A 14,901-nucleotide genomic window follows, 5' to 3' on the forward strand; every position below is an offset into this window, starting at 1 on the left:
ACTGCCATATTATCACCAATCCACACTATCCCAAATTCTCTCTCTCGCTCTACATAAAGCTACCATCTGATCAAAAGCCAATTGAAATCAACGAGAAGATGGTCCTAATTGTTCAACTCTCAGCCAGTCGATTTTGACTAATGTAACTGTTATAAATACCCTTGCAGGCAAGTCAAAAATTGGCTCCAAAGTGGGCCATTTTTAACAGGCTCCTGAAATGAACAGGAATCGGTGGCTGTTTTGTTTTGGTTTTCGTTTGAGGATAAGTGTTACGTGAGAGGGTATCAGCAGCATTTTGAAGAGCTGGGACTTGGGCAATTGTGACACTCTGTACCTCAAAGTAGCACCCTGGAACCTCCATATTCACCACTGTGATATTATTATGATAGGTTTTGTACAAAGTATGCCTTGTGAGATATCATTTTGTAAGTCTTGATCTGTTGAACAATAATATCCTATTGGATTGTATCTACTATAACTTTATGTGAAATTATAAAGTATTATTATATGTGTTACTGAAATATGTTGTGTGGTTGGGAACATTCACAAATAGCCTTTCAGTTAAAGAAAAGGAGTATCCATTAAACGCCAGATGGCGTTAATGGCTCATCAACACACAATCCACCATCCTAGAGACTTCTTGGAGGATGCACATACACCATGGAGGTGGACTAACCCATGTCACAGCAAAGATATTTCCAGGAAGCTGGAAGAAAATATAAAAAAGGGGAAGTGATATCACTTGGCCTCTCCCCCACCCTCCCATAACTCAACACCCAGAGGAACATCTGGAGGATAAAGACTTTGAACTGGGGAAAGGTGGTCCCAGGCTGTAAGGTAGTCCCAGCCTGTGTATTGAGGAACTGTAACCTGCTTGTACCAACTATCAAGGTGAGACATTGTTTGATTCAACCTTGGTTTAGAGTAAAAGTTCAGGATTTAGAATGTGTTACCTTAAGAAAATGGAAAGTAAACTCTCTCTGACCTTTATATCTACCACTTATAATCACTTAAAATTTTTCTGTAATACATCTGTTTTTTATTTTACCTAAAATAGCTCATTTTGGTTGAAGTGCTTGGGAAATCTCAGCTCAGTTTACAAAGGCTAGTGTGTGTTCATTCCCCAATGAAGGAGTAGTGAACTACTTAATGCACTTCCCCAGGGAGCCTTGAGCAGTGTAAGATGGTACAGTCCCAGGATGTAGGACTGGAGCTGGGGGGAATTGGCTGGAGCCTCTATTTTGATGGTTCATGAGTGACTGGGAGATCATTCATGTAACTCAGTTGCGTGTGTTCCTGCCTGCGGATATCTGTGTATGTGCAGTGCCTGTCAGAGGTCTGTTGCTTGAAATCAGCATTACAGTGAGAGAGGCAGCCCAGGTTCGCGAGTTCCAGGGGGCTCAGCAGTCCCGCAGTTCAGACTGCAGTCTCAGGACCCATCACAGTTGCCCATAGGGAAAGTGAAAGTCTGGATGAGGATTTCTGCAGAGATGGAGTAGAGGCAATGGCATATATGGACAATGCCAATTATTTTTTAACAAGGTCATTCATCCTAACCATCTATTATTGCTGACACATACAGTGATGTCAATGGGAGTTGCACCCATGTAGATGAGGGTAGAACTGGGCCCTTTGCTTATAAAACAGGGATTTGATCCAGCCTGTTGGATGGATCATGTGTCTCACTATTCCCTTCCCTATGATTATGTAGCACTGGTCTTCCCTCTTTTTCTTCACACAACCTTGGCCCTGTTTGTATAAGAGATTTCCTTCTGCATCTTTCTGCCACATTAACTTCCCACCCCTTTTAAAAATCTTAACAGGAAAATGTTCTTTTGTCCTTTTCCTATATCTCTGCATTTCTCTCTCCTCCTGCTTTTCTTTGTCTCTGTAATTCTAATGTTCAACTCTTTAAAGCATTATGCGAGAAAGGGGAAAAATAAGATATTTAGAAGCCTAAACACCATTTTAAAATGTGCCCTTATAATTCATTTTCTGCATGAATGGAAACTTTTCTGAATATTATGGTCCTGGTTCAGTGGTTATTGATTTTCTCATAGAATTGTCCTATTCATTGAGTTGGGCACATAAATCTTAAAGCGTGGTTGTGGTCAGAAAAGTCACCTTGTAAAAATATTGTCTTTTTGCTCAATACATTTGCTCTGTGCTGGGACTCTGACCTAGAGCTGCTTATTTTACCTTACACATTTATTTTTGTTTTCACTGAAGGGCTGTGACTGCTGGCTGGCCTTACGAATCGTCAGTAAGACTGTGAGCTAAATTCTGACTCAGGGAACTTCATTACTGATGAGTGATATAAGAAGCAGAAAGAACACCTCTGGTACTGCAAACCCCAGGTTTTCAGGGCTGGCAGTTAAATGATGAACAATGTAGTCTTTTAACTTATAAATTGAGCCTATTTGATACTGAAGCTCTTGAAAGAGGACAACAGAGAGTGGAATCCCACAGTGTCATTTTCACTACAGAGTTACTTTTATACTATAGGTTTCAGAGTAGCAGCCGTGTTAGTCTGTATTCGCAAAAAGAAAAGGAGTACTTGTGGCACCTTAGAGACTAACAAATTTATTAGAGCATAAGCTTTCGTGAGCTAAGTGAGCTGTAGCTCACGAAAGCTTATGCTCTAATAAATTTGTTAGTCTCTAAGGTGCCACAAGTACTCCTTTTCTTTTTATACTATAATTTCACATGGATGTTTAAACTGACAGAAGTGTTTATTGCCACCTATTTAAGGAGGTTTTCATTTTTAACTTTGTGCATAACGTGCAACAGCTTGTTTCCCTCAGGCGATGAAGCGGGGAGCTCAATACACATCTCACTTTTAACAAGAAGGATGAAGAAATGGCAACAATGGCCTCAGATGTCCATATACATTTTGAAAAAAATGTAAGTCTCATCCCCCATTTTGCAGTTTAAACAGGAAATCGTGTTGTTTTTCCACAATGGGCGAATCCTGCTCCTACTGAAGTCAACATGAGTTTTGCCATTTACTTCAGAAGGAGCAAGATCAGGTTCTACATAGTCTCTATTCATACAAAATGTGACCTAGTGGTTAGAGCAGAGGATTGGCATCCAAGAATTCTGGATGTGAATTCTGCCACTGACTCACTGCGTAGTCTTGTACAAGTCACATAACCTCTCAATACCTCTCACTTTTTCCATCAGTGAAATGGAGATACTATGTTGTTTTTCTATCTCAATAATGGATGTTTGAATGAAAGACACTATATAATTAAAGTAGTAGTATAAGCAGGGTTGATCAGGAAATTTCTGATAGAACAGGTTTTCATCCAGAAAGGTTTATCAGGTCCAGGCTGGAATGTCTGGTCAGAGAAAGACACCACAATAGCCAATAGTCCACTGGTTAGGGCACCTACTTGGAATGTAAGAGGCCTGGTTACAAGTCACTTCTTTGCCTGATTCAGTCCATGGACTTACAGCTAGGTCTCCTGCATCTCAGGAGAATGCCCTAATCACCAGGCTATTGGCTACTCTGGGATAGATTTCTCCTGTTGAAAGACTACTAAAGGTCTCAGTTTTGTCCCAGTGTGGGAAATTTCAAAATCCCAACGTTTTTCATGGGACAGTAAAACCATTTCCCATGCAACTGTAATTACCTATTCTAGAAACTCCTGTTCCGTGTTTCTGTGTGATATTAAACAGAAGCTGTGTTTCAGCCCAGATTCTACCATTGAAACAAAGAAGTAAGAATAAACCATGTTTAATCTGTACATCCATTTAATTATTTTTAAAAGTAAAGATTGGCTTGAACTGAAACCCCATAGCCAACCCACATAGCCAAAACAGAGAAAGTTCCAATTTAGATCTGAATATAGGCATTGGTGCTGGAACTAGGGGTGCTGACTTGAAGTGGTTTCCACTATATACAGGGTTTACAGTTTGGTTCAATGGCTCTCAGCACCCCCAATATAAAAATTGTTCCAGCACCCCTCAATATAGGGTGCTGAGCCAAAGTATCTATAATAAGCCTGAATTAGAACTAGGGTGACCAGATGTCCTGATTTTATAGGGACAGTCCTAATATTCGGGGCTTTTTCCTCATATAGGCGCCTATTACCCCCCAGCCCCATCCCGATTTTTCACACATGCTATCTGGTCACCCCAATTAGAACACCCTCAAACTTTGGGAAAGTTCAGGTGTGGATCTGCATATCTTCATTCTAGTACAGCCTGGAACTAGAATTCTGAATGCCTCCACCCTGGAATTTCAGGAAAATGTGAATTCAATCTGGATTTGAAGTTTGTGGCTGATCCCTATTCCTAACTAGTGCCAACCTGAAACTCCAAAGCCAAACAGCCAGAAAATATGAGATCCTATGGATTTGAATCTGAAGTTTGACTTGTGCCATTTTCTAATTTTCATGAAGATGTTTATTATTAGCAAAACAAGTAACCAAGCAACATGCAGAAAAATAAACATTAGAATTGCCTTGTTTCTCCCTACTTTTCCCTTCCCATGGCAACTGATATACTGTACCACATATGCTACTCATCCCTATTGCCAGTCATGTTTATTATTAGGCCTTTTTTCATATTCTACACTGTAACTCAGGAGCAATAATAGACAAGCAAGGCCTATGTTCTGGTAGGACTGAAAAAAATAAAATAGTTTGAGAAAGCATGTACAACACAAATGAGATTAAAAATATAAGTAGTTAGGAGGCTAGATACTCAAGATCAGTTTTTAAAGAAATGTGCATTAAAGTAACTCCTTGACTGAGGTTATACAAGATCTACATTTAATAGTTCATTTTCTTTTTGTTGCAGTTTAAGAGGCTTATCCAGTGGGAGTCTTTCCACTGACTTCAATGAGCTTTGCATAAGGCCAAAAGTTCAAAAAGTGCTATGGGATTCTTTAGGAAAATAACTTGCATATAGAACCTATTATTATTTCCCAAATAAAATGTTAGGGATTTTGTACTGTGAGTGCTCTTGGAGAAGGGCTGAAGCAATTCAAGAATCTGATTAAATATGTGAGGGTTGTTCCTAAACAATTGTCAGGAAATATCACTTTTTTATGAAAGCATCATAGCTCAAAACAGGGAATTACAGCCACATATGGGGAAAATATTAGTTTGGGGGAAAAAAACAGTCACTGTCAGCTAGCTTTCTGGTGGCCTAGGACAAGTAAAGTTCTTGGGCCCAGTTCCGCCCTGAATTACCCACTTACAGCACGCACTGACTTCAAGGGCAGGACTGTGCCACATATTTAAGGACATTCTCAGTTCAGTTATTGTTACATGCATCCATTTTAGTGGGAGTTGAGACCTCTTAGGATTGGGTCCAATTGCTAGGTAAACTCCCTAAGAAAGTAGGAAGATAATCAGGTGAACAAGTCTATGTTAAACCGATACAAGCTATTTTATTTAACCTTGAACCAGTATCTGTTCCCTGGGTTAAGTGGAATCAGATGGCTAGAAGCCCAGCTTCTGGGAGCTCATCACAAGATTCCCACCTTCACATTGTTATTTGGTAACAGAATTTGCTTTTATCTCTTTGACATTAAACTAAGCACATCAACACATGTTTTCCAGCAGCAAGCTTCAAGGCATGCTACAATGCTTCAGACAACGGTGCAACATTTATCCCTTTACTTGGGCTCTTAATAATTAGTGAGTTACAGTGAGTACTCCTAGTTGTCAGATAAATCATTAATACTCTAAGCCACCTCTAAGGCCAGCTTGATAGCTTGTGTTTGGTTGAAGCCCCCGGGAGCTGTTGGATTTTCAGAACTTTTGACTATGTCGTCATTTATTTTGGTGCCTAAATATGGATTTACAAACCTAACTGTAGGCTCCTGGTTTTAAAAATCTTGGCTAAAGCTAAACAGAATAACTTCCCAGCTTGAGATTCAGCCCAGGTCTGTAACCCTGAAGTTGAGGCCTGACCTCCCCAAAACGCTGGGGCTTGCATTCTTCTCCTCCCCATCTGACTCTCAAGCTGCCATTTTTCCATCTCTTCCTTCCAAGCAAAGGAAGGGGGAAGCAGAGCTGAACTTAACCCCTTGTTTAGTGGGTACCAACTAGTGCACACTGTTACACCTAGCTAGGTAGCTGTACAATGCTGTATTTGGTGGGGGTGTTGGTGTGGAGTGGGAATTTCTTTCTGACCCCAGTAGTGATTAGCTCAGGTCCCAAGCATAAGACTTACTTATTCTCATTGCATTAATTTTTTAAAATAGTGTGTTTGCAGGTTCCCTTTGAGTTATTTTGGACTAACAGCCCAGCAACAGATACGAGACCTTGGGAGCATGGAAACATCAAAAGACTATTATGCTGAGATGTTTCAGATGCTATAGGCACTGGGACTATTAATAAACTTGTGTGTGTATCTATAAATGTAATATAGATCTTTGTGAGCTCGGGATTGTATTGTAGGTCCATGGATAAGGGTTACCAAACTTCCTCTAGGAACTACAATCAGTGGGGGACAATTACTGCAGATCCCAGGAGCCTGAACAGGAAACAATTCCAGAAGTCAATGAGTCCTTGAGGGGAATTGTATATAGTGGTTCAGGTGGAGTTTCAAGAATACCAGGAGACAAAGAAAGGGCTTTTGGTATAAAAGATGAGCATTTACTGAGACCCCCTCATTTGGATCCAAAAACTGACATGAGGTTGTAACCTAGATGGCAAAACCCTACTGGAGGATTGGATCCTGCCAGATTCTCCATGTGGGAGATGAGACACCTGGTAAGCTTTGCATGAGTGTGGTTCATTCAGTGGTTTATAATGTGTTTTCTCTGTAATTCTTTTGTCCTAAAATAAACTTACTGTGCTTTGGGAAAGCCATTTGAGCACTGGTAACTGTAATGAGAGATTTTGCTTTGAATGTTCTGAGATACCGTGGAGCACCTTAATAGAGGCTTATGGAAAATCTCAGAGGGGGTTTAAACACACCATAAAACAAATTCTCCCAATCAGCATAATTAAGGTGGTGACAGTATAAAGACACTTTGACTTGCATAAAACAGCCGTTAGCTTTAACATTAAGGCTTTAAATAAGTAGAAATTAATAAAATCCAACATGGCAGACCAAACTGGGGGAGACAGCGATGACGTAGTTTAAATTTAAATTCCATCTTCAGAGGGAGGAACTCTGCTTTGCCAAAAATGACCTCAGAGGAAGGAGCCTTTCTAAAGATAGCATCATTGGGGAGGAGCTCTGTATCTAGAAATAGGAGGACATCAGGGGAGAAGCAGAAGATCTAGAAGCTGATTGGCTGAGATAAGCTGATGTTGAGAGAGCAACCAGCTAACAGGCTGAAGGTGTGGGGGTTTTGTGGGCTAAGAAGCAGCTACCTGCAGAGACAAGAGCAGCAGAACCTTCCAGAAAGCAGCAGCTTCTGACACAGCTACAAAGCAGCTACCTGCAAGAGCAGCAGCAACCGACCCTTCTAGGAGGAAGCAGCTTTTAAGGCTGCTAGGATATTAGCCACTAGAAGACAGCTGTCTTTAGAGACAACAGCTACTATCACCCCAGCCTCCGCAGTTCCTGAGACAGGCAGCCACTGCCACTGCTAAAGACAGCATCAACCATCATCTCCAGGCGCTGACACCATCCTGTCTGATACTGACAGAGCAGAAGGACCCTCTGATGAGTCAGAGGGATTCTGGGTGTGAGGGTAAGTCTGATTTTCCTATCTCTTGTTAAGGAGTGCCTAGGTGTATTAATTAGGCTGGATGCCCGTTTTTGAGTGAGATCTACCCCACCCCATTCTGTGACTGGTTGGACCCCACTTACAGAATGGTAATATTAAATTGCAAGACCTTTTAAATGTATGATCCTGTTATATTTCCTTATGTATATGTATAGAAGCTTTGTTGATTAGAATAGGTACAATAACGTGTAGCTGCACTGCATTAAGGGTTCTTATACATATGTATACGGGTTCTCCGTCTTTCGCTACCATTACATTTTAACTGTTATATTCTCTATATGTGATTGTGACAAAGTTCCTCCTCTACCTTGGTGCGTCTTGCGCTTATTGGCGGATTTGCTCATCTTGGAGCTTCATGGCAGTCCTCAGTTTGGCTGTTTTCGTGAACCCACAGTCCAGGTCAACTCCTCCTGTGTCTGACCAGGAGTTGGGAGGTTTGGGGGGAACCCAGGCCCGCCCTCTACTCTGGGTTCCAGCCCAAGGCCCTGTGGAATGCAGCTGTCTAGAGTGCCTCCTCGAACAGCTGTGCGACAGCTACAACTCCCTGGGCCAGTTCCCCATGGCCTCCTCCCAACACCTTCTTTATCCTCACCATAGGACCTTCCCTCCTGGTGTCTGATAATGCTTGTATTCCTCAGTCCTCCAACAATATGCGTTCTCACTCTCAGCTCCTAGCGCCTCTTGCTCACAGCTCCTTACACATACACCACAAACTGAAGTGAGCTCCTTTTTAAACCCAGGTGCCCGGATTAGCCTGCCTTAATTGATTCTAGCAGCTTCTTGATTGGCTGCAGGTATTCTAATTAGCCTGTCTGTCTTAATTGTCTCCAGAAGGTTCCTGATTGTTCTGGAACCTTCCCTGTTACCTTACCCAGGGAAAAGGGACCTACTTAACCTGGAGCTAATATATCTGCCTTCTATTACTGTCCTGTAGCGATCTGACCCAACCCTGTTACAGTGATACAGAAATATTCTATGTAGTCTATGTCTTTTATTACGAAGCGTTGTCTTAATGTAGTATTTCTTATGTATTGTAATGTATTCTTGTTCATTTTACTGATTTCAATGTAACTGATTATTCCTCTTTAAATAAATAAATAAATAAATAAGTCGTCAATCCTTTGAGCAGAAGGCTGTATCTTTGTCCTTTCAAGGCGGCTTGCTCTGGGGAGCCCTCTGCGGGTCAGAGACAAGCCCCCTGGTAATACTCTGGCAATTCCTCTAGGGCAGACCACTACTTTATTACCCCTTTTGATAAAACAAATTGCATAGTGTTAAGCAAACCATTATTGGAATGTCTGAGGTCTAAATCTTGGGGTAACAGTAACCACATTCATAGTTCCCAGGAGACAGCAAAACAGCAGGTGCTGTTCTATGGTCAGACCTGCTCAAATAGGCACAGAGAGTCGCAGGGGAACTGCAAGCTAGAATCCATGGTCTCAGGGAAGACGGCCACATGTCCCCACTCATAGAGAAGTGACAGCTGGAGGCCTGGGAGTTAGAGGGGCACCTCTGAGCAGAATATGGGCTGGACAGAAGTACAATTAACCCCAGAACTGTGACAAGACCCAAGAAGTGTGTTGGAGTAGAGAGTCCATTATGACAGTGAGGAAAACCTGTTTGATTAATTCAGCTAACAAATCAATAAATGTTTCCATCCAGTTAAACATAAACACCTGCATGTTTTCATTTAGCTATGCAGTGTGTACATGTTAACAAAAGCACTCTTACTAGGAAGATTCATTTTAAGTTGATTGACATTTAGAATGAGAAAGTTAGCTCATGAAATCAGCTAAGACAATGACACATATACCAAAGCATGCTGGGTCTGCCAGTAATTTTTTATACCACTGTATTCCTATTCAAGAGGATTCCAAGATAGGCTGAATAGTATGTATTGCCTATGTTAACAAAAATTCAGTCTCTTCCCCAGTTTTGCTACGAGCATGAGTGGATTAGTTTGCACATTAATCTGCCCAGACTTTGAAGACTGACAAGACTTCATTAAAGCTTCCCCTCCATTAAATAATAATTAGCAACTCAGAGAATGTATTGACTAGCTATCAAGAGGTTTTTCTGACAACTTTGATTCATGATTTGTCAGATGCATTATGGCCAGATTATTACAGGTCAAACATTTTTCTACAGTTAAAGCAGCTACACTGGCTCCTTTACCCTTATATAAATTTTTTATTAATTAATTAACAGAATACTGTACATTTACATGGCATTTTACAAGCATGGGGTCATATTGAGAGTCAATGTGTATGGTAGATTTGACATACTGTACCCCATGTTAGCCCCTGTACCCACATATTCACCACTGCTTTAGTATATGTTTTGTGCAAAATATTGATTTGATGAACCTCATTATTTTGTTGAAATGTGTGTATGAAAGTATATAGCAAAATCTTATAACTTGTCACTTGTTTGTCACTGAAAAATATTGTGAGTCTAGGAAATGCCCACAGATGAGCCCCTCAGAGAGGACAAATATAGAGGCCTTACATGCCAAACTTCACTAGACAAAAGGTGCAAGCAAAAATTTGCAATTCATAATAAAAGACAGTGAGCAGCTCATGTACACCATGGAGGGCACCTAACCCCATGACACAACATGGATTTTTCCAGCACCTGAAGAAAAGTTTAAATGAGGGACAGTGATGTCATCACAGAGCCTGCCTCACCCCTCTCCACACAAGGAAGCAAGATCACCTGGAAAACAAAGATCTCCATTGAGACTTTGGGAGGGGCTGGATCTAACTGGAAGGCGTTCACTTAGATTTTAAGTGATTATCTTTCTCCAGTAATAAACTTATTTTGATGTTTAATCTAAACCCGTGATTTTGTCAAAAGTGCTTGGGGGAATCTACTCAGATTACAGAGGCTGGGGTATGTCCAATACCCTTTGAAAGAGTGGTGAATTCATTAATCAGGTCCTGAGCAGTGTAAGACACATATTTCTGGGGTGCAAGGTTGTGGCTAGGAGAATTTGCTGGGATTTCCCTATATATAGTAGTTGATGTGTGGCTTGGGAGAGTATTTGTGCAATTTAGCTGGGTCTGCCTCTGCACACGGATGACTGAGGGAACAGAGCCTGGCGGAATTTGCTGTTGACTAGCAGAGCAGCATAGGTGACAGCCTGGGCAGGAAAGGTAACGGGGGTACATGAGTTTCACAGGCCAGATTGCACCACAGGGCATAGAATCATAGAATCATAGAATATCAGGGTTGGAAGGGACCCCAGAAGGTCATCTAGTCCAACCCCCTGCTCAAAGCAGGACCAAGTCCCAGTTAAATCATCCTAGCCAGGGCTTTGTCAAGCCTGACCTTAAAAACCTCTAAGGAAGGAGATTCTACCACCTCCCTAGGTAACGCATTCCAGTGTTTCACCACCCTCTTAGTGAAAAAGTTTTTCCTAATATCCAATCTAAACCTCCCCCATTGCAACTTGAGACCATTACTCCTCGTTCTGTCATCTGCTACCATTGAGAACAGTCTAGAGCCATCCTCTTTGAAACCCCCTTTCAGGTAGTTGAAAGCAGCTATCAAATCCCCCCTCATTCTTCTCTTCTGCAGACTAAACAATCCCAGCTCCCTCAGCCTCTCCTCGTAAGTCATGTGCTCTAGACCCCTAATCATTTTTGTTGCCCTTCGCTGTACTCTTTCCAATTTATCCACATCCTTCTTGTAGTGTGGGGCCCAAAACTGGACACAGTACTCCAGATGAGAATCATAGAATCATAGAATATCAGGGTTGGAAGGGACCCCAGAAGGTCATCTAGTCCAGGCCTCACCAGTGTCGAATAGAGGGGAACGATCACGTCCCTCGATCTGCTCGCTATGCCCCTACTTATACATCCCAAAATGCCATTGGCCTTCTTGGCAACAAGGGCACACTGCTGACTCATATCCAGCTTCTCGTCCACTGTCACCCCTAGGTCCTTTTCCGCAGAACTGCTGCCGAGCCATTCGGTCCCTAGTCTGTAGCGGTGCATTGGATTCTTCCATCCTAAGTGCAGGACCCTGCACTTATCCTTATTGAACCTCATTAGATTTCTTTTGGCCCAATCTTCCAATTTGTCTAGGTCCTTCTGTATCCTATCCCTCCCCTCCAGCGTATCTACCACTCCTCCCAGTTTAGTATCATCCGCAAATTTGCTGAGAGTGCAATCCACACCATCCTCCAGATCATTTATGAAGATATTGAACAAAACGGGCCCCAGGACCGACCCCTGGGGCACTCCACTTGACACCGGCTGCCAACTAGACATGGAGCCATTGATCACTACCCGTTGAGCCCGACAATCTAGCCAGCTTTCTACCCACCTTATAGTGCATTCATCCAGCCCATACTTCCTTAACTTGCTGACAAGAATGCTGTGGGAGACCGTGTCAAAAGCTTTGCTAAAGTCAAGAAACAATACATCCACTGCTTTCCCTTCATCCACAGAACCAGTAATCTCATCATAAAAGGCGATTAGATTAGTCAGGCATGACCTTCCCTTGGTGAATCCATGCTGACTGTTCCTGATCACTTTCCTCTCCTCTAAGTGCTTCAGGATTGATTCTTTGAGGACCTGCTCCATGATTTTTCCAGGGACTGAGGTGAGGCTGACCGGCCTGTAGTTCCCAGGATCCTCCTTCTTCCCTTTTTTAAAGATGGGCACTACATTAGCCTTTTTCCAGTCATCCGGGACTTCCCCCGTTCGCCACGAGTTTTCAAAGATAATGGCCAAGGGCTCTGCAATCACAGCCGCCAATTCCCTCAGCACTCTCGGATGCAATTCGTCTGGCCCCATGGACTTGTGCACGTCCAGCTTTTCTAAATAGTCCCTAACCACCTCTATCTCTACAGAGGGCTGGCCATCTCTTCCCCATTTTGTGATGCCCAGCACAGCAGTCTGGGAGCTGACCTTGTTAGTGAAAACAGAGGCAAAAAAAGCATTGAGTACATTAGCTTTTTCCACATCCTCTGTCACTAGCTTGCCTCCCTCATTCAGTAAGGGGCCCACACTTTCCTTGGCTTTCTTCTTGTTGCCAACATACCTGAAGAAACCCTTCTTGTTACTCTTGACATCTCTTGCTAGCTGCAGCTCCAGGTGCGATTTGGCCCTCCTGATATCTTTCCTACATGCCCGAGCAATATTTTTATACTCTTCCCTGGTCATATGTCCAACCTTCCACTTCTTGTAAGCTTCTTTTTTATGTTTAAGATCCGCTAAGATTTCACCATTAAGCCAAGCTGGTCGCCTGCCATATTTACTATTCTTTCGACTCATCGGGATGGTTTGTCCCTGTAACCTCAACAGGGATTCCTTGAAATACAGCCAGCTCTCCTGGACTCCCTTCCCTTTCATGTTAGTCCCCCAGGGGATCCTGGCCATCTGTTCCCTGAGGGAGTCAAAGTCTGCTTTCCTGAAGTCCAGGGTCCGTATCCTGCTGCATGTCACAGTGGGTTGGAATACAGATCAGTAAGTGGACTTAATGGAGTTCTTAATTGATTTAATTTATACCGAGAAAGGCTAGTCAAGAGTGGTGCAGCAGGAAAAGCAACTGTTGTTGTTAAGCACAAATAATGTGCTAAGCACTGTACTAGAACTGGACAGACCCTGCCCAAAGAATGTACAGTCTAAGAGAAATAACTATATATGACAAGATGTTTTGGAAAACCACATCCTGTTAGTAGCTCCAATTCAGCAAAGGGTTTAATTTTAAGAATGAGTCATCCCATTGACTTTGATGGGACTGCTCATGTGTTTAAGGGTCAGAACATGCTTAAGCACTGGGCTGAGGGAAAGGGGAAGGAAAGCATTTGACTTGCTTGATAGGAAAAATGTTATCAGCCAGATGTTACTACAAAAAGTGCCACTAAAACAAAACTTTAACACATTGAAAATGACCACTATTAAAGTTATACATTGAGGAATGGTCTTCCTTGTGTACCAATATTAAAGAACTGCTGTCCTATCTAACAATGTGTTAGATGGCAGTTTTATAGTGCACATGAAATGGATCTACGGGTTTCACTGCAGATTTTAAAAATATTTAGTAATTTGGAAGGCTCCATCTAATCCAGATAAAGAACAATAAAGTGTTAACCCTGGAAAAAAATCCCATTTCCAGAGTAACACAGATTAAAACTTGGAACAGAGTAAATACCTCATTGATTTCTAGAGGGAAAATGTTAGGATCTATCAGAAACATGCTGTTACCCACAGCAACAACAACTTATGTCACGAAAAACTCCTACTTCTTTCTAGTTGGCTAAGAAGAACCTCAGTCTGTTCAAGTAACCTCACCCTGGGGTCACATGTCATTTGGCCATAGTGATCCTTGGCTAACCTGAAAGCAGGAATAACCATCTCCAGATCATTCTGCCTCCCCTATCTTTGACTGGAAAAGGAAATAATTTAGGGTATGTCTACACTGGCAAGTTTCTGTGCCACAAGTTATACCATTTTTATTAAAACACTGATGCATGTCCACACTGTGCTCCTTGTGACGCTGGAGCGCATCCACATTAGCAGCTCTTGCAACGGCAAAGATAGCCGTCCATTGTGGTAGCTATCCCACTGTGCGACTGGCCGCAGCGTGCTTTGGGAAGGGTTTGCAATGCCTCATGGGGCAGGCACAGTGTCACATGATGCAGGTTTCCCAATCCCATTGTTCCATGGGCATCCTACTAGATTGCCAGTTGCTTTTCAACTGAGGTGATGTGGGGGGAGGAGAGTATGAGAGACAGGGAGTCTGTGGGGGGGGCAGAGAGATGGTGTGTTTTGGGGAACAGCAGCAGGAAGCAACCAGTCCTGAGGCAGGGGGAGGGGGAAACCCCGACATCAGCCCCTGCCTTCCTCCCTGGACTCGCTCTCTCTCACACTCACACGCCTCTGTGTTCAATAGCACAAGCATTCCACATTAATGGTTTGCTTTGTGTCCCAGACCAGATCAGCACACAAGGGCTGTCAGAAATGGTGCTTTGAAAGGGGCAGGGCACATGTCTCCAGAGCAGCCAAGTTCAAAACAATGAGCAGAGTGGTTGCTTGAGGCATTATGGGACAGCTCCAGAGGCCAATTACAGCACAGAAAGCAATCAAGAGTCTACACTGGCAATAGAGCAATGGAGCTTCTGCGGAAATAGCCTTACGACTCTTGCCAAGGTAGTTTTTTTGCAGTGCTGCAACCGAGGAGTTTCGGCGCAC

At 42.7% G+C, this 14,901-nt stretch overlaps 1 protein-coding gene across 2 annotated transcripts in view; it reads right to left on the reverse strand.

Annotated features, from left to right (window-relative positions):
• The window catches only part of LOC119863059, an 85,887-nt gene that overhangs the window by 46,566 nt on the left and 24,420 nt on the right, over positions 1–14,901 (reverse strand). Inside the window, exon 7 of one of the 2 annotated variants that reach the window (XR_005295473.2) lies at positions 9,888–10,414. The exons of the other annotated variant lie outside the window; for it this stretch is intronic. The gene's annotated coding sequence lies outside the window, so the exon portion shown is untranslated. Of the gene's footprint in view, positions 1–9,887; positions 10,415–14,901 lie in introns of those variants that run through there. 2 annotated transcript variants of the gene reach the window in all.

The sequence above is a fragment of the Dermochelys coriacea genome, chromosome 1 (assembly GCF_009764565.3).
Source record: "Dermochelys coriacea isolate rDerCor1 chromosome 1, rDerCor1.pri.v4, whole genome shotgun sequence".
Taxonomy (NCBI): domain Eukaryota; kingdom Metazoa; phylum Chordata; order Testudines; family Dermochelyidae; genus Dermochelys; species Dermochelys coriacea.